Consider the following 19,483-nt stretch of genomic DNA (forward strand, 5'->3'; position numbering starts at 1 on the left):
AATAATTACATTATTACATCCCTCTATTGTTGTAGCATTCTTTTTTAATAAATATTTTATTTTACAAACATTTAAAAATTAAATTGATTAAATTAATTAAAATTTAACTTTGCAACAAACGTGCAAGACTTTTTCTCTAATAAATAATAATTTTTCTCTATTGTTGTCCGTAATTTTTTGCGAGGTTATATTTTTAATTCCTGCTCTGTATTGAACGATCCTGTTACGAGAGCAAGTCTTCTTTTGTACTTGGTGCAAGGATCAAGGAATCGATGGTGCTCTCGTGAAAGGGAAAGAAAACCTCTCCATGTAATTCAGTTTCTAGTGCACTACGCAAATTCACTTTCGTTTTACTGGCGGATCAAAGAGACATCCGCGCATGGATTCTGCAAACTTAGGCTGCTCGGAATCTTAGAACCCTTTATCCCTGCTTTTTCCGAATGTAGTAGTACGAAAAAGATCCTTTATTTTAATTTTAAAAAGTTACATGATTTTATTCTCTATTCTATAATCTTCGTGTATTCGTGATATATCGTGATATATCTTCAAAATAATTTGATATTAAATCTGACAATCTTTAGATCAAATCTCAAATTTAAAGTTCATTAATGATAATTATTTAATATCCGGATATCAATTTATTTGAATACTTATACTCTTTTGCTGAATTATTTATACCTCATATTTTAACTACATTAGTTTACCAATAAGATGGTTACAAAGTTATTTTGTTGCAATGGCGACAAATTTTCAGTGTTCATTTTCATGTAAGAAAATCTTTAATCCATCATATTCATAAAATTTGTCAGCAAATTGTCGTGACTTTCTCATCGTCGCAATGTTGTAAATAAAAAATTTTTAATAAGTCGAACGATTCGCTTTTCTCGTTTTTAAAGCAACTACAGAAGAGACGATCAGCAATCTCACCGCCGCCATTAAGAATTTCTTTATTAAAGCTCTCCTTGCATCGGCAGGACTTCTTTTACGAGCTTCTGTTACGAGCGTACTTTGAATAAGAATTTTTAATAAAGAGAGCTATCCTCCCCACTCCCCTTTCTATCCGTTCATCCGCGACCGCTCGTCTCTTTTTGCCAGGATAATTCCGAACTGGTTCGGATTCTAACGAAGATTCCGCTACATAGCAAACTTCCGAAGACTAATAAAGACACCGAAACATTCGAGTATCCGAGGACATGAGAAAAGTTCAGGACTTGCGGGACGTGAAGATCGAAAGACGTCAGTATACGAAGCAGGATGAGGTAAGATCCTTGAATTTTGAGAAGATGAATCAAAGCACAAAAATTTTGTAACACAAAAGTTTTAAAATTAGAGAGATAGAGGGAAGAAATTTGCAAGGCTACTGCTATTATATTTTTAAAAAATCTTAAAATCCTTAAATTTGTAAGTTTTAATTTAAATTTAGAAATTAACCACAATTGTAGATAAACTATTATATTATTATTTTTTTAAAACAAATTATTGAATTCTGAATCACAAATTTTAAAATTTTGGATTTTTCTAATGTTTCAAATCCTAAACTTTGTGTTCTTCTATCTATAAAACTCAAAATTTTAATTCCTTAAATTTTATATACTTAAGATTCTAATTTAAAATTTTTTAAAATTTTTCTAAAGTTGTGTTTATCTTCAATTTAAAATAATTGAATAAAAATTTCTATTAATAGATTTTATTAATCGAGTAAAATGAAAGAAAAATAGAATGTGGTCGAGATTTTTCGAAAATATGAGAATCGCTGAAGCGCTCGCTTATAATTCGCAGCGGGCGATTTGCAAAAATAACTGTTTAATCATTATTGTACTCGTATGCGCGTCCTGTTATCGGATCGCGAATTATACTCGGTTTAAATTAAACCCCAGTTCCAATATGGAACGCATTCTGAAAATGTTCAGGGATCACTGACTGTCCTTAATAACCTGAAACACGGTCGGCTCGCGTAATTAACGTCAATTTTATTTCGATGAATATTTGTCCGCCGTATTTGTTAAATAATTGCTGGCTTCTCTTCTGCGTTTTGAAATCTGATGAATTAATTAACATTCATTATCCATAATAAATGAACAAATGATTTTATTAAAAGTACAATGATTAATAAAAACAATAATAGAATCTAATCAAATAAATAAATCGCAATAGAAATAGAAATTAATGTAATCGAGTAACGATCGGAATGAAGGATAATTAAGCAGTGATTAAATTAAACGAGTTAATACATTTAAATTTAATTAAATAAATGAGAATTTTGATGTCACCTACTTCTTTTCTCAATTAAAAGAAGTATGATTTTATAAAGTATAAAAACGAAAATAAAAATCCATTAAATAAATTAATTCTATTCTTGACTTATTCAAGTTTTAATAATATTTACAACGTCTACGTCATATTACGTATCTGGTATTTCTTTAATATATGTTTCTATAATTAAACGAAATTATCTATATTATATTATATATATATGTTTAATATAATTTGGTTTAATATAATGTAATTGTATATTTGATTTTTTTGATCTTTCTAAAAATAAAAATTTCTAAAAATATAAGTAGTTTTATTTAAATGTATTTTAAGTAATATTACACCTCTTTATTTTATAGTTTGCAAAATACTTATGACCCAGATATATCTTACGTGTGTCTGTATGAAAAACATTCTGCATTACAAAATCGTGATGACGCGCGTTCGTTTGCTGAATAATTGCTCGTTATCCTCGTCGCATGAAAATCACGTCGGCTTCTATTCGTTTGATCGTAACTCTCGAAACGATACCCAATTTTTTTCGCCGACTGACTCATTGTTGCAATATAATTGCTTGTTATCCTTTGTCCTCTCGCGGATAAAAAAAGAGATAGTCAACCAAAGTCTGCTATTGCGCGTTTAATCTTATTTTATTTACATCTAGCTGAGCAAAGTTCGTTTTTTTTTAACGAGATATAAGTGGATTTTATAATAGTTTAGATTCACGATTCGCAATTAGTCTAACTAATTCAGCGTAAATTTGCCGATAAACCGCAAATAAATTAATCGATTATATCGAGTATCTTAGTCACGTGCGAAAACACTTTAATAAAAATTCGCTTATATAATTATTATTTATTATTTTCGCTAACTCTTTGAGAGTCTGAATTTCGCGATAGACACTCGATTCGCGTAAAAGCATTTTAATGACGCGTGAAAATTTTGCGCTCTGAAAATACATAAACCTCCCTGTATAATTCATAAACCTCGCCATCGAGATAAATCGCATAAACGCGGCTCATTAATTTGACTCGATGTATTTAGCCGGACGAGCGGAACGCAAAATTGCAAATTATGGATCACATAAATTAACCATCGAGCAGAACGAACGCTGCGCCAACAATTCAAACAGCATCTTGAAACGAGTGTAGATTGGCGTGTCGCAAAAGCAAACACGGAACACGAGTCGAGTTCCTAAGAGCACGATCGTGAATTATTTTCGGAATCTCCCCTCCCTCTCCTACTCCCTGTGCGGATGAGAGATAATTGATGAGTTAATCGACTCGGTCACGGGTCAAATAACCGAAAGGAAGTATAAGAAGGATTAATTCTTTTTCTAAGAATAAGGAGAGAAAAATGTAGTTCGTTGAAATACCGTGGGTAACAATTGACGTATTAATTGAATCTGTCACGGTTAGCACTTAAGAAATATCTTTGTTATTAATTAACTTGTCTATTATATTAATTAGGATTAAATAGGAATAAATATCAGCCAATATAAAAACTATAACGAGGTACAATTGAAAAATTACTAGACTCGTTTATAATCAGCTTTAAAAAATATGTTGTGAAAAGAAATGTCTTCATCATTAACTATTAATTAAAGAAATAAATGTAATATTTATATATATAATTTGAAGAAATAGGTCTCAAATAGCAGAGAAATAATTATAGATAATCGAGTTAATGGCAAATCTGTGGAAAAAGTATTCCAGGAGACAATTTCCAATTTCCAATTTAATTGCAAATAAAATGAATAGAGTTTCTTCATAAATTAAACATAATCGTAAATAATTTTTATGAAGTCGATGAAGTGATCGTTTGTCTTCCTTTCTTCTTTTTATAAATGAAAAAAGATCCATTAACAATGTGACATACGAATAAAAAATACGGAAACAGATAGTTGAATAAGATTAATTAAATGAATCAAGGTTAATTCTGGTGGAAAATACCCTTTGAGAATTAAATGTTGCACGATATCGCGAGTGACGTTGTATCGCCGATCAATTCAACCCACGAATATATTGTTCGCCCTGAGTTTTATGGCGTCAGATTTACTTTCATTAGGGAAACGAGAACACGCCGACAAGACATGAATTTCGCATCCACTTCTTGGATTTCGACGAATTTGCACGCTAATTAAAGCGCGCTTGCTTCCATATTTAACGCTCGCGCATTGACTAAATGTCGCCGAATTTCTCTTCAGTCTAATGTTACGGATTTATATACGCCGAAACATAAATTCGTCGAAAATATACGCGCGAGAAATATTGATCAGTCGATTCCTAAAGAAAGAAAATAAATAAAAATTGTCTAATTTTAAGTTGCTGAGATGCAAAAGAAAGAGTAAAAATACATATCTTTTATATAAAATATTAAATAATCAAAAAACTAAATAAAAATAAAAATTTTTAATAAAGTACAGAGAAAAACATAAGCTTAGAGATAGAAATTTGATGAGCTATTAATTAAAAGCTTTAAAAAAAATTAAGAAGCTTTAAAAAAAAGATTAACAGAGGAAAATATTTACAAAATAATATAAAATCAATAAAAAAATTAAAAAATAATATAATAAATAAAGTTCTTAAATAGATAATAATTATTATGATAATTAAGAGATTTAAATAGCTTTTAATGAAAAAAAATTAAACTCGATATTCCAATCTTTTCTTCATTTTAATTTTCGGCGATTTATCTCGTAAAATTCCCTAATAAATACTAATAAACAAAAATACGAGATCGAACAATCTCTAAAAGGATTTATCCTGCTAGTCGCGAACACTCGTAGACAGTACGAATTAATCTCGTCTAATCGCGGAAATAAAAGAAGCGCCGTTTCCGACGAAAGATTGAACGTTCGGATCGTGAGATGGATCCTCTGGTTCAACGATCGGCGGTGGACGCTGATTCGCCTCTGGGCTTCGAACGAATCCTTCGTCCTTGCCAAAGTAGGCAACCGCCATTTGTCCGTTTCGTGGCTGCGGATCGGCGGAGAATGAGAAACTAGCGTAGAGCTTGTGAAAAGGAAGGGGTAACAGAGGGAAAGGACGGCTGCGGAACTAGAGTAGAGTCGACAGAAGGACGATTTCCTAATTTCGGATTCTCCTGCTGTGTCAGGATGACCACTAGAAAGGACTCTCCTGTCCTCCCGCGACCCACCCCGCAAACCGCCGATAGCTTACAATTGAATTTCTGAAATTTCAGAGAATTTAGAGATGTTGTACTTTGAAAATTAAACTTTGCAAGTCTTGCATGTGAAAGTGTACGAATATAATCAAAAAATTTTGTATAAAAATTTCTATTCAATAATCGATATAAAGATTTCTAGCTAAATCAATTTAAATTTATTTAAAGTTTGATTTTAAGTGAATTTAATAAAATTAAATAAACTTAAGTTTTAATTGATAAGATAAATAAGATTAATAATTTTCATGTAGAGTAAAAAATTTAATGCAACTAGGAAAATTTTCTTAACGAAAAATCCTAAACACTTAAATAAATTTTCAACACGTTATTCGATACTTTTTATAATTTCGTAAAAAGACTTATCAATTTATTGCGGTTTGATTATCAATGTGATAAAACAAGATGCATCGTTAATTTTTGTTCGCAGAAATACCTTCGAATAACCTCAGCTTCACAGAAATACTTCGAATAACGAAAAGAAGCATCATGAATCCTTCGTTTTGCGTGGGAAGCAGAAACTGCGGAGGGGGAGGGGAGAGAGAGCGATACCGCCGGTATATATCTCGAGACGACATTTGCGTATTAAGAATCCCGGGCGTATATCGATTTCCCATAAGGACTTCCCTGAACTCGTCGACGGTCGGCGGGCTGGCTTACCTGGAAACACTCGGGCCACGTGGCCTCGAGGAATCGATTGCTTTATTACCGAGTACAGCTAGTGGTAGTGGGTGCCACAGTGGGTGCCGAGGACACGAATTTATCGCGCTGCCGCGCGGGGTGGTCGCAGTTTCTGATTCCGCGAACGCGATTGCGTTATAAGCGAGAGCACGTCACGAGAAAACCACTTCGCAAAACGGTGCGAACATGATCGAGAAAAATTCTACAAGGCTTCGACAAATGAACGTGACGGCTTTGTCGCTCGACCTTGTTAAAGAGCCATTCGAAGTCGGAGAGTTTCCGGAAGAAAGTTCTTTCGATCGGAGTCGATATGCGAATCTTTGAGAAAAAATATTTAAAATTTTTCGAAAATTTTCTTATTTACGTTTACGCAAAGAGAGCCCTCTGATCGACGGGGAATACCAACTTTGACTATGTTTGCGTCGATCTTAAAAAGAGATTGCGCTGGGTCAAAAGCCACGTTTTGAAAATCTCAGATACTTTCTTGTGGACCGAGCACTCGTATTTCGCTAACCAGCAAAATAGGAAATCGATACTTGAGGAAAGATGGATTTCTTTCGAGAGAGCGTTATTGTTCGATAAACTTTATATCAAAAAAATATCACTGTACTTGTCGTCAACGTGATATATAAGGATTGCAAAAATGAATTGAGTTACTTGATTTCGCGCTTAAACGATAAGAAAACTTTGATACATTTACAATGTTACAATATTTTTAGATTACTATCTACAGCTATAGATATTAATATTAAATGGAAATCGAGCTTAATCTTATCTTCGCAATTTTAAATCGAGAACTTGGAATTAAAATAATACCCAATGTATCTAATTTTGTATTCGTTTCCAAGTTGCTTCTTATGATTTTTGTTTTTTTTTAATTATTCCTCTTTTATTTCCCCTTACTTTGTTCTTTACTTATTCTGGATATCTCGTTCTCGTTTTTATTGTTTCTTACTTTGTTGAATGCGTAGGACCGGCGAGTAAAGTTGTCGCGACACGACGCAATGTGCGTACGATGTGCGTGTAAGGTGTGTGTAAAAAAGTGTAAAGTTCCGGGAGAAGGCAAGGTTTCCATCCGGAAAAATTTCCCGGGGACAGGCACGAACTGTGACGTCCCGCTGGGCAGTTATCCGATAAAACGACATCCGGAAGGGATGAGGTCACTCGGGATGAGGCTCGCGTGAGTTCGATGGCCGCTCAATTCCGGAAATTGAAAAAGACGACGCCATAGATATGAATGAGTGCCAAGAAGCTTATATTTTTCACTCTCGAAGCCACTTTACAACCAAGATTCTCATTTTTCGATTCGACCGGAAAAATATTTAAATTCCTCATTAAATTTATGGAACTTATTTTTAGCACATAGTTCTAAAAGAGAGCTTCAAAAAGCACACATAATTACTTATCAAATTCAAGTTCAATAAATTATAGCGTACTTTGTACCGCTATTTTTTCCTAAAAAGCAATCTCGCTAAAAATATTGATTTAGAATCGGTTCAAAAGGAAACGTGACGAACACATTGAACACTATGTTTGTGTGTGTGCGAAACTGAATTGCTTGAATGCCACAACATGCATTTCTGTTTGAATAACAGCAGCTACCTTGCGGCAAAAGCAAGTCACAAAGTCTTTCTGGAAAAACTTTGCGTTTCGCGTCAACATCCATTCGTCGATTTAGAGGATATTTCGAGGGGAAAATCGATTCCGTGTCGTATGACAAAACGATATTTGTGCCTTGACCGCGCACACGAACCGCACTGAAATAAATGCGGAGGCAAAAGACCTGGAGAATAAATGGAAAATAAATGCAAGACAAATGGAAAACAAATGGAGAATAAGTGAGGAAGATGTAAAGAATGAGTGTAAAATAAATGACGACAAATGAAAAACAAACGTAGGAAAGTGAATGAACGGATGGAGAGAGAGAGAGAGAGAGAGAGAGAGAGAGAGAAAGAGAGAGAGAACAAATTGAAAACAAACGGAGAACAAGTGTACATATGAAGCGATGCATAAATGGAGAATAAGTGAACAACGAATATGGGGAACAAAGAAACAGCAAATGGTAAACAAGCGAAAAATAAATAAATAAATGAACAACTATATGCAAGAGATAAGCGATATGAATAATTAAAACGATGGAAAAATTGAAATGAATATTTAATTCTCGAATCTCGCATTTTATGGAGTGTATTAGATTGCAATTAGTAGCTTTGCGTGTATATTTTGAATATAAAATTTAAATTTTAAATTAGAAAAAGACTTGTATTGTTTTATTTGACTCGATAATTAATCATTTCGTCTTTTTTTCTTGTTACCAAAATTGTGTTATATGAATAAACAAAGAGAAATGGAAACCAATGCTAAAAAATCAGAGGATTATTATGAAAAAATGAAAAAAGAGGGAGATAATAATTTTTAATCGCAGATTGTCGCAAAGAAGGATTCAACAGTCGACACGAGCATGAAAAAGGTTCGAGATGATGTTTCGGAAGTTCGACATGAATTCAATTTCCATGACGAGGCCAATTTATTTAACCATCGGCCTTCCCCTTATATCCGATAAAATTGCTCTCCCTTCTTTTTATTCACCCTTCATTTTCACGTAACCTTTCCCGCGCCACGATATACTAATTCGACCCTTCGCCTTGCCTTCCATGTAATTACTTTTGCCCGGATATGCCCTTTAAATTTAGAGAAGATTAAGGAGGTGAAAAAAGATTCTCATCGCATCATTACCTCAATCCCGAATATTTATCCTCCCTTCCCCTCGTTATCGTTAATGTCAGGCCGAGAAATCTGAGCCTGCGAGAATTATCATCATTAAAATATTGTTTTGTCCAGAATCGCGATTCCACGAGCGTGTATGTCTCGAACAAAACATATAAATTATTCTACGTTATGTAAGTTAAATATTCCTAAATTTTACAATCCTTTGCTTTTAAGTGAATTTTACAACAGCTTGAATTGGCACGTTTAATTAAAAATGTAAATAATAATGAATACTACTAATAAAATATATGATCAATATACGTATATTGTTTTAATATTTTATGAAACATTTTATCATCGTCATTATTCCTATCATCTAAAAATATTGCACAACGATATTGTTATCACGCTTCAATATTCGATCAACAATTACTGAATATTACGTTAACATTTATTATATTCATATACGATAACATTTATGTATTCAACGATGTCATTTTAATATTTAATAAAATATTAATATTAATAACATTAAAATCTTTTCGATATGTATACTGTATAATAATGTTGTAACATTACAAGAGTTATTTTTAAAATTTCGGAGATAAATATTATACTTGATATTGCACAATTTTCAAAGAAGCGCATTTCTTATTCATGAAGAATAAAAATCGACATTTATTATGATAGATGTTATCATAAAATCGCGATACTCGATTCTTTGCTAAACAAAAAAATAGAAGAGGTACTACTACAATGAAAGAGACGAGTGTCAGTTTTTATCGCTGGATGTGGTAACAAAGAACAAAGTGCACTTGGTACTATCGGTTAAAACAGTGGTTCTCAAATATCGAACTTTCCTTTTGAAATTCGATGCAAATTCTCGTTGCATCTTCTCTTGGTTAATCTTGCGAATTTTATCCCTTGATTAACGATGGACATTTTGATACAAAATGGTGACAATTTTTTTTAAATGTATAATTTTTAAACTAATTTAATATATGATGTTAAAATATCTCATGAAAAAATTAATAAAATTGTATTAAATCGCACTTTTCTCTACCAAGAATTCTTGAATGGAAAACCCGCGGATTAAAGGATTAATTTGGACCGCGAGCTCTAAAAGGACCACCGCAAATCGCCGCCGCTTTCCGGGCGTTATTTATTGAGATATCAGCTGGCGATGGAGAGGACGATTAAAATAATATTTCCTTTTTACGGCGAGAGAAAAAGAATCGATCGAGCCTCCTCCCTTCCGAGTCCGCGGTTCACCGCGTTTGATAAGACCTTTCTTTTATTGTCGCAGAAAGCGCCTCTATTATTGCGAATCGCACACAGCCGGTAATCGCTTATCAATCGCGTGAGAAAATTGCCAATGCTTCAATTTACTTTGATCAATTTAACCATTTGTTAAATGCTTTATTATACTAAAAAGATGTTAAAATTTTGTGTATTTATTATTTATAAGAGAAAATTTAATTTGTTTAATGTTTAAATACTTTTAATTTAAAATTTGAAATAATATTCCAGATTTTTTAAATTTCAGATCTAAAATACTAGATAAAATTATTACGAATGCAGTCAAGTTGGAAAAATATTTTAATGCGCAAAAACCACGTGGGAGAGAATGTATAAAAATGTTGTACAATAAAAGAGAAGAGGTGACGATAAACGTTAACGTAAAATATTTAACGATGGTCAAATTAAATTAATGAAAGCTCGGATTCGATATAAAAATACAGAATACAAACATTGCAATTTAACAAAGTGCGGCTCTCTGTTTTGCCTGTTATTTCTTCGATCTCCACCAATTCTACTTTCATTCTACTTTCAATCTGCTTTCACTCTTTCATTCTACCTTGCATTGAGTTCTCGTCCTCGAAAGGGTTAAGGTCGCGATCGACGTCCCGCGGCTGAAACGGACAACAAATAACATGCAAGCCACCCGAGAACTTTATTTCACGGACAGTATTTCAGCGGAACATTTGATCGATCGCGTTCGACATCGACGTCGACGTCGACGGATTTCCCGGAAACCGATCGTTGCAGTCGCAACAAATTGCACTCATCCAGTCCTACAATTCGAAAACAATTTGTGCATCTGAATCTCCAGTTGCCAAACGTCGAGAATGTCAAATAGCAACTTTTATATCATATGACACGTATGTCATCTAGCTAATAGCATTGTAGAAAAAATAATTGTCATCATATAATTAATGAATTGGCAGCTCTAATATTTATATACTGTCTGCCGAATTATATTATATACTGTAGGTTAAAAATAAAATTATATATTTGACTTTCAAATATTTTAAATATGTTATAGTTAAAGCAATTTTCAGTCAAAATTATGCGTATATTACATCCCAAAATTCGGTTAAAAAAAAATGTTTTACGCGGAAAATGCTCCATATGTATCTTTTTAAAAATAATTTATATTATATTAAAAATTATTTATAATGTAAGAATTAAATAATCAAATATAATTCTTTATTTTTTTTTATGAAAAGAATATTTAACACTCGTAAATCCGAATATGCATCGTTAAAAAATAGAGGCAAAATTTTATTTTTTTTTAAATAATATTTAATATATAGAAGAGAGGAGGATTTTTTAAGAGTGTGAAAATTGTTTAAAAAAGAGATGTTATGACGAAAGTCGAAGGAAATTTCACCTCGTCTTCAGAAACATCGGAGACATTACGTTCGCACGAGCTCTCTTTCTCTCGTTGCTCAAGAAAAGAAAGATTATACAGTTACAAGTCGCCTCTGCCGCCATGCGACTTTTTCTCTTTTATCGTTGCTTTTTCTCTAATCGATTCCGCGAAGAGAAAAGTGGAAGATTGTCCGGCAGGTCACCGCTTCGAAATCGATCCATATAGTATGTAACTAGAAGCGCTCGTCTTCCCTTTCTTCCAATCACCTATTGCCGCCCTCTTCTATTTCTTCATAAAAGAGCGCAAAAATGCAATTTTCCTCTTCTCTCTCGTTTTCTTTTTTTCTCTCTTGTCTATCGAGAGAGAGAGAGAGAGAGAGAGAGAGAAGAGAAAGGAAGGGAGAAAGATAGAGAAATCTGTAATTTCGGCGAGCTCAATTTTCCGATGCGGGAATATGCGAAAATGGACATTACGTCGATCATCGCGAACAAAATGTAGGGACCATTTTTAGCATGTCACAAAAATTGGACTCGGCAGATTGCACCGAACCGCCTCATCCCATCTCGCTTCTGTCGCGAATAAATATGTATATCGGTGAACGGATAGATCGCACGCGCGTGGCATTTTTCTCATCTCGCGGTACATTGCATCGATTCGATTTGAAAAAAACTCCGATATTCATCCGCAAACTATAATATGCCGTCTCGCTTTATTTAGCCTAGTGTTTTGCGAAGGAAAGATGAGAAATGTGAGCGCGTATTACGAGAAAAATGGGAAGGAATGGAGCCTTTACTCCTCATTATTGCGGAGTAAAAAAAGAAAGAAAAAAGGAGATAGAGAAACATTTGGAGCAACGGCAGTAGATTTCTAATTTAATTTCGATAAATTTTAGACCACGTATAAATTAAATTCTCATAAAATTTCTCGAACGAGAAATTATGCATTATTGCCCCAAAAGTAAATTGAAACCTTCAATAGTGTTTAAATTAATTAATTATCTCGAGTACTCTTTTTCTAAGAGATTTTATGAAAGCGAAGGCGAGATCGATGACCCGTGTTTCGTGTCGCCGTTGAATTCATTAGTCGAGCGGAAAAGCGAACAAAAGGAAACGGTCGAGGATTCCAGGAAGGGAAAGGAGAACGCTATTAAAGAGTATTGCCACGGACTCTAATGACATCTACCTCGTAATTGCGCGAGCGCTCATTAGCGAGGCCGAAAGGGGCAAAAAGGGGTCGATTCTGTGTCCGAGTTCGCGATTCTGACTTTTCGAATTCATTAAAATTGCCAAAATTTACCTATCAATCTCGCAACGCGACATTTTCTAAAATACCAGCTGCCAGAATTCAGAAACAAAAGAATTCTAAATAGAATTTCCAAAATGATGAGAATCATAAATGTTATAAAAACGTAATCGATTTATCAATATTTTATAATTCTCCGAATATCAGACTTGCATTGAAATGGAAATATAATTTGCAAATTTTGCAAGAAAGCGCATTTTTCGATTAATCTCTAAAGGATAATAAAAATATTTTTGCACGCTTTGTAAATTATGTTCTCCACTTGATCCTTTGTGGACAAAACTCTGTGCATCGTTTCATCCTCTTTCCTCCGTCTCTTTTTCGCCTTCTCTCTCTTCATTTCTCTCTCACAACGTCCCCTCTTTTCTCCCAGGATCATCGAACCGAGACACGCAATTTTCCCAGCTTCGCGCCCGTGTCGTGGAAACCGCGGAACGGAATTTCCGGTCGCGCAGAAGAAGCTGCGCGCAAACATTGCCATTAAACCCGCGATTCCGCTTAGCTTCCGCCCCTTCCCTCTCTTGGTTCGAGAAACGGATTTGCACGCTCGACCGGACGCTTGCGAGATCATAGAGAGAGAGAGAGAGAAAACGAGAAAGAAGGGGAAACCGAACAGGTGCAATCCTCTCTCGCGATGGGAAAACGAGATCGGGAGAAATCACGCGGCACGATAGTCACGACATGAGAAAGAGATGCGGGAACGCGGGGGAGAGGGAGGGGGGGGGCTAGGTAGAATAAATTGCACGACATGGACGAGAAAGTGACGTCGCTAATTGGAGCGCGATGCCGGTCCTCGTAATTGCGTACGCGCTTCGCTTTGTTTTCTCGCGTGAGAAACACGACCATCTTGATGACTTCGCCAAGTGCGGGGGAGGAGGAAACTCGCGATTCCAAATAAGGAGGGAGAATAATATTCGGGATATCGAGCAGGAAGTTCAAGTATTAAAATAGAACTGTATAATTATGTGAAAAAATATAATCGATAGCGTAAAAGAAAAATTAAATGTAAGAGAAATATTACAAGTACACTTGTATAATTTTATTGTATATAATAATATTATCTTAACATATAGATCGTTTTATACATGTACCTTTAAATTCTTATAAAAATGATGATCTCTCATATTTCCAATATTTCGATAAACTCTTGGGATAAAAATGTCGTGCATTTTCTCGCATATAAAACGGAGAACGTTTCTCGCGCTTTATCCGTTTAATTCGACTGCGGCAGAAAAGACGAACAAAACCCATCTCCAGAAGCTGTCGGAAGCGGCCGGTTTGAGTGTTTTAATGAAAATCTCTCATTGTATGCTGTCCCGGAGCAGAGAACGACACGGACATCGGCTTGTCTCCTCTCTCAATTTTCCTTCTATTTCGCGCCGAGTAAGAATTGTCGCCGCGATGGGAGGAACGATTATCCCGGACGAAGAAAAAAAAAGAAAGAAACGACTCTGCCTCTCCGCTTGACGAAGAGAGAGAGATTTCGCGACGCAAGGATAAACGATCGCTCTTCGGTCCGGAAAAACTGACAATGAGAAGGAAAAATGCCGTTAAAAGTTTCGCGAAAATCCGCCGACACGTGTTCTTCGCTAATGAGAAATAATGCGAAAAATGCGACTTATTGAGAGACTTGTCATTTGAGATTTTTCATGGTAAAGGAGAAATAAAAATTGAAACAATAAAATGAATAAAAGCTAGAGATATTTGTTGGAGGATACAGATGTATGAAATTTTCTCCAACTTTCTGTCCTCTGCTTGAAACCGCACCCTGATCATATATTTAATTGTAAAGAAATTTCAAAGTAAAAATTTCGAATGTTAAAAGAAATTTTTACAATTTCGAGACGTGAAATTTCGGAGTGTTTATCGAAATTCAAGGCGCATCTTTAGGAAGAGTTGCAAGGATATATTTTGGGTACGTTTGGAAATAAGCGCGGCGGCTAAGGCTTTCGATTGAAATCGCCTCGAGATATCCTTCCGTCAGCGAACGATCCCTTCGACAGGAGAGGAGACGAGAGGAGATTCCCTCTCGAGTTACGAAGATTTCACCGTCTGATTTTCAGAGTACCGTTCGTTTTTCCGACTGGAAGAAACGGGGGCGGGAGGAGAGAAGCGGAAATCCTTCTTTTAGCTGGCAATGGTGAAGGTGAAAAATGGCGAGTTGGGCAAAGGAAGCTTTTGAGCTTAAAGCTACGTTCCTCGACGGGACACGATGGATCCACGCGTGGGTGATCCAAGGATTTGGGATTTTTTTTTAAGACACGAGGATCCAATAATTCGGGAATTTAAACGTCAAATAGAAAAATTAAAAGTATTCAATAAATATTTATAATAAAATTTTGATGATATAAAAATTTTGAAAACAAATTGAAGATATCTAAAAATGAGAGTTTACTTAAAAAATTTCGAAGAAACTTATACTTTAAAAATATAAGACTCTAAGACAGTAAAAAAAAAATTATGACACAATAATAGATACTTATATCTCATATATGAATTCTAAAAATTATCTTGACAATTTTGGTTTTTCTTATGATTTCAAACAAATAAAAAATGTTATTAGTATCGTAAAAAAATAAAAAATAATTTATTTCTTTAGCACGTAATTTTCACTAAACACGTTTATTAACATATTTCGATTTACAAGCGTATTGTTCATTATCATCTTTCAAAAAATAAAGCTTGTCTCAAAAACAAAATATCGGCGCATCGATTTTTTAATGGACTTTTCATTTAATTATCATACATGTTCATATAAGAGAGCTTAAAGTTGTTTTAAATACTTTTACCAAAGAATGTTAAACCTTATCGAAATGCGCTATTAATCGGCGTCCCGTGGAAAGCCAGGACGCAGCAAAAGCCGGCCTTCTCGCATCACGCAAACTCCGCCATCTGATTTTTCCGCAGCGTCCATTTTTCCAACAGATGGATTGGTAGATAGGTAAAAAGAGAGAAGGTAAGGGAGGGAAACGGAAATCCTTCTTTTAGCTCGGTGTACCAGCGGTGAAGAATGACGGTGAGCTTTAGAGCTTAAAGCCGCGTTCTTCCGGAGGCGCTTCTGCCGCCGCATCTGACGGAATGAGAAAGAGGGGAAGGGGAGGAAAAAGGAAGGATTGGAATATCCTTTTGCGGATCCATTTAAGGCACCTCCGACACATGCACGCGTTTATCCGAATTCCGGGAGACACGTGAAGCTGCAAGATATTTTGAGCCTCCCCGGAGCTTATTTTCATCTGTGAAGAGATACGAAAAATTATATAAATTGACCTGTTATTTAAATATCTAACCTGATATCAATACTTTAATGATGAAGGAGGATGGAAAATTCTTCGAGATGAATGAATTTGCCCGAAACAAGAATATCAAGGAATCGATGGTCCTAAAGAATTAAAAATGAACTTTTCATAAACCGTAAAAAGATAACAAAGTTATTGACAAATTTTTCTTTATTTTGATAGAAAAAAATCCGTGTCGCGAATCTTGGCGATCAAATATCTTCAGAAAGACCTTTAAAATAAACTTTCGGAGTCAATCTATTTTCTCTATAAAATTTACATTTCGAGCAGCACAATTCTAGTTTCATTCATCTCTCCGATCTTATTTTGTTGTGAAATATAATTCGATAAAGTATCTGATATCCGGCCTCTTTAGCTTTCAAGCTTGTTATCCTTAGGTCAAAATAATATTGGATTGTATTTATATCTGTAATTTTTAACGTCAGCTTTGAATATCCATTTCAAATTTAAATAGCTTAAATTTAGTCTTCGATTTTTACGAGAATGTACAAGATATATCGAAGAAAATGTATAAAATCTTCACAATTCAAAGCTTCAAGAAAGCGGCAGAAAATTAAAAAGACGTTCAATCTTTCAACAAACTCAAAAATTCTAGAAAAAATCGGAAATTGTGGGAAGAAACACTCTCAAAGTAAAATGAAGGACCCTATACCCTCCTGTATCCCTGGGTCCTCAGAGAGCATATGCTATATTAGCGCCCCGAGATATCTCGCGAAACTTCACGTCTGATCTACAAAGGGATCACAACACGGTAGAAACTCATCGCTAAACAGAGAACAATGTCCCTGCTTGCGCATACAAGTTCCTGATCACGCTCGGGCGGAACTTCGTTGCGGAACTCTAATTCGCAAATTTAGCAGCTCCCTAAACAAGGCGCCGAGGGAAGGGGAGGATTCATAACCCGGGCTCCCATAGTAAAACCCGCATAAATGCGTTACTCCGATTTCGCCACATTGCCTCGCAAGACCGATTAAATCACTGCGGGCGCAATGCATTAAAACGCACCAATCCTCTTTCCATTCCTCGCTCCCTTCCTCCCCTCCATCGACCGGTGATGCAAACCGCGCAAAACGGACGTGGCGGAAAAGTTTTCTCTTGATTCCGCACGCGTATGTCGGTCGGAGAGATTAAATCTATTTTTAAAACCGCCGAAAAGAACTCGCGGCAACACGAATCAACGTTTTTGTCGCGCGATGAATTCCATTGCAACGTTCGGTTTTTATCTTCTGTCGAGGCCAAGTTATTTCATTTTTCATCGAATGTCAAACGAAGCGATTTCGAGAGTAACGCGTGACATATTCGCTGCATTATTTATAAAAAAAGAGGAGAAAATATGAGGAAAGAAAATGGATTTTTCTCTCGATAAAATAAATGATAAAAGAACAGAATAACAAAATTTTTCTTTCGATATAAAAATTGTCCACATACGGGGTGTCCAAAGACAAATGTAATGACAATTAGAGAATCTATGTATGTGTGATACGCAAATATAATTTCACGAGACGCTTTCAACGATTATTTTGTTCTGTTGTTGAAAGGATCGCATTCCCCGAGAATGCGCGTGGGATACAGCAAGGAGTTTAATGATTCGGGATCCATCCAGGTGGACGCACCGACGTTATCGCACAAGCTTTTGCTAATTGCGTGATCGGGATACAAGCAGCGGGACATCCAAAAGGACCACGAGGCGAAGGTTGGACGACAGAAGGATAAATCGATGGGAGGCTGAACAAATCGTGTTTGTCTGATAATGGATCAGGTTTTCTCTCCGAAGAACCTTCCTGATCTCTTCCTAAAACTGTTACGATTGCAAATTATTTTTTAAACAGATTTACTTTTTAATTTTGTAAAGTGATGCAATTGCTAAATTTCACGACAAAGAAAATAGTTTAATGCACATTTTTATCAAAAAATGTCGATTTTATAATTTTTACATATTTTAAAATTAATTTTGTTTATATAAAAGGGATTAAATATAAAAGGAAATATGAAAAAATTAAATGTAAGTAATGAAAGTTAAATATGAAAAAGAATAAAATATATTTTTGTTGCCGGAAGAACTTAAATATATTTTATCTACAATTACAATTTATCTTCTGGAATTTTCAAATTGTAATATCTTCATATTCCTTCATATTTGCACACTTTTAAACATGTCATATTCCTGTAAGTAATCCCGCTTATTTAATTCAAAAATTAATTTATCTTTCAATAGCTCGAGTGAAATAAGGCGAGATTAAATTCCTTGAGGGATGAAAATCCAACTAAAATAATTTCTGAATTAAATTAAAATTGCATAACAATTCTCTAACTTACATTCAAGCAACTTATTACGCGGCAATAATAGACCGGTTGTTCGCGGGACACCCATTATATAAAATTTCCCGTCATTAATCCGACTATTCGCTCTCTCAAGAGTAATGGCCATTCTGTTTTAATATCGCTGGAACGAAACGTGTCATAACAATCGCGTAAATATTGAATCATGGACGCGCCATTTGTCACCAATCCGCCATATTATTTTCACGTGTGCACATACACGCGAACATTCACGTCATAAATCACGAGCAATGTTGCTAAATGATATTCGCTCGCCATTGTTTATCCGCGCGAGCGACGAACTCGTTGAAATGTAATGCTGGCTCGCATAAATATGGAAATACTATAATATCGAATACACTACCCTCATACGTCGTTCTTTATAATGTATTCTGCATCACGTTACAGCCAACCATCTACCACATATATATATACATTACTGCATTAATAATTTATCAGTAATTTGTTATCAGCGAGACGATAGATATTGCCGGATATTTTTCTCATCTCTGTTTTTCCCAATCCATTTTGTAAAGCTGACTTTATTTTACACGATTTTTTTTATCAGATAATATCGAGATGCATGTTTTTTACAGAATGCATTTAAAAAATTGTTGTATTATTATGCAAGTGAGAAAATCATTATATTTGAAATTTTGAAACATTGAGCTTAAATCTGGCCTTATTTTGAAGATACTTGATAGTTTAGAAAAAATTATAAACTTTAAAATTGCAGAACTTTTTGACTCGCGAATTCTGGAATTTAGAATATTGGAATATTTGAAATTTTGAAATCTCTTAAAAAAAAAAACCTTGGATCTTTTCTTTTTGTACCTTTAAAACTTTAAGAGTTGGAATACATTTTCAGATATTTAGAGCTTAAAAACTTTAAATCTCTTTGAAGAACTTTAAATCTTAAAAGTCTTAATTTTCCCGGACTTTGAAATTCCTGATTCTCAGTAAATGCCCCTCGCTTTAATCTAGTCATAAATAATATAATAAATAATAAATTTAATAATAATTAATAATGTCAGGATAAAGCTCCAAAAAGGATTGTAAACTTTGGTGCTTAATTTATGCATAC

The 19,483-nt window shown here is 34.6% G+C and overlaps 1 protein-coding gene across 2 annotated transcripts in view; it reads right to left on the bottom strand.

Moving 5' to 3' along the window:
• Nucleotides 1-19,483, bottom strand: part of LOC145968913 (single Ig IL-1-related receptor) — a 137,573-nt gene that overhangs the window by 56,082 nt on the left and 62,008 nt on the right. The window lies entirely within an intron of this gene.

This window comes from Camponotus vicinus, unplaced genomic scaffold (assembly GCF_025532165.1).
Source record: "Camponotus vicinus isolate PSW18456_S1 unplaced genomic scaffold, iyCamVici1.0 SCAF_3, whole genome shotgun sequence".
Classification (NCBI taxonomy): Eukaryota; Metazoa; Arthropoda; class Insecta; order Hymenoptera; family Formicidae; genus Camponotus; species Camponotus vicinus.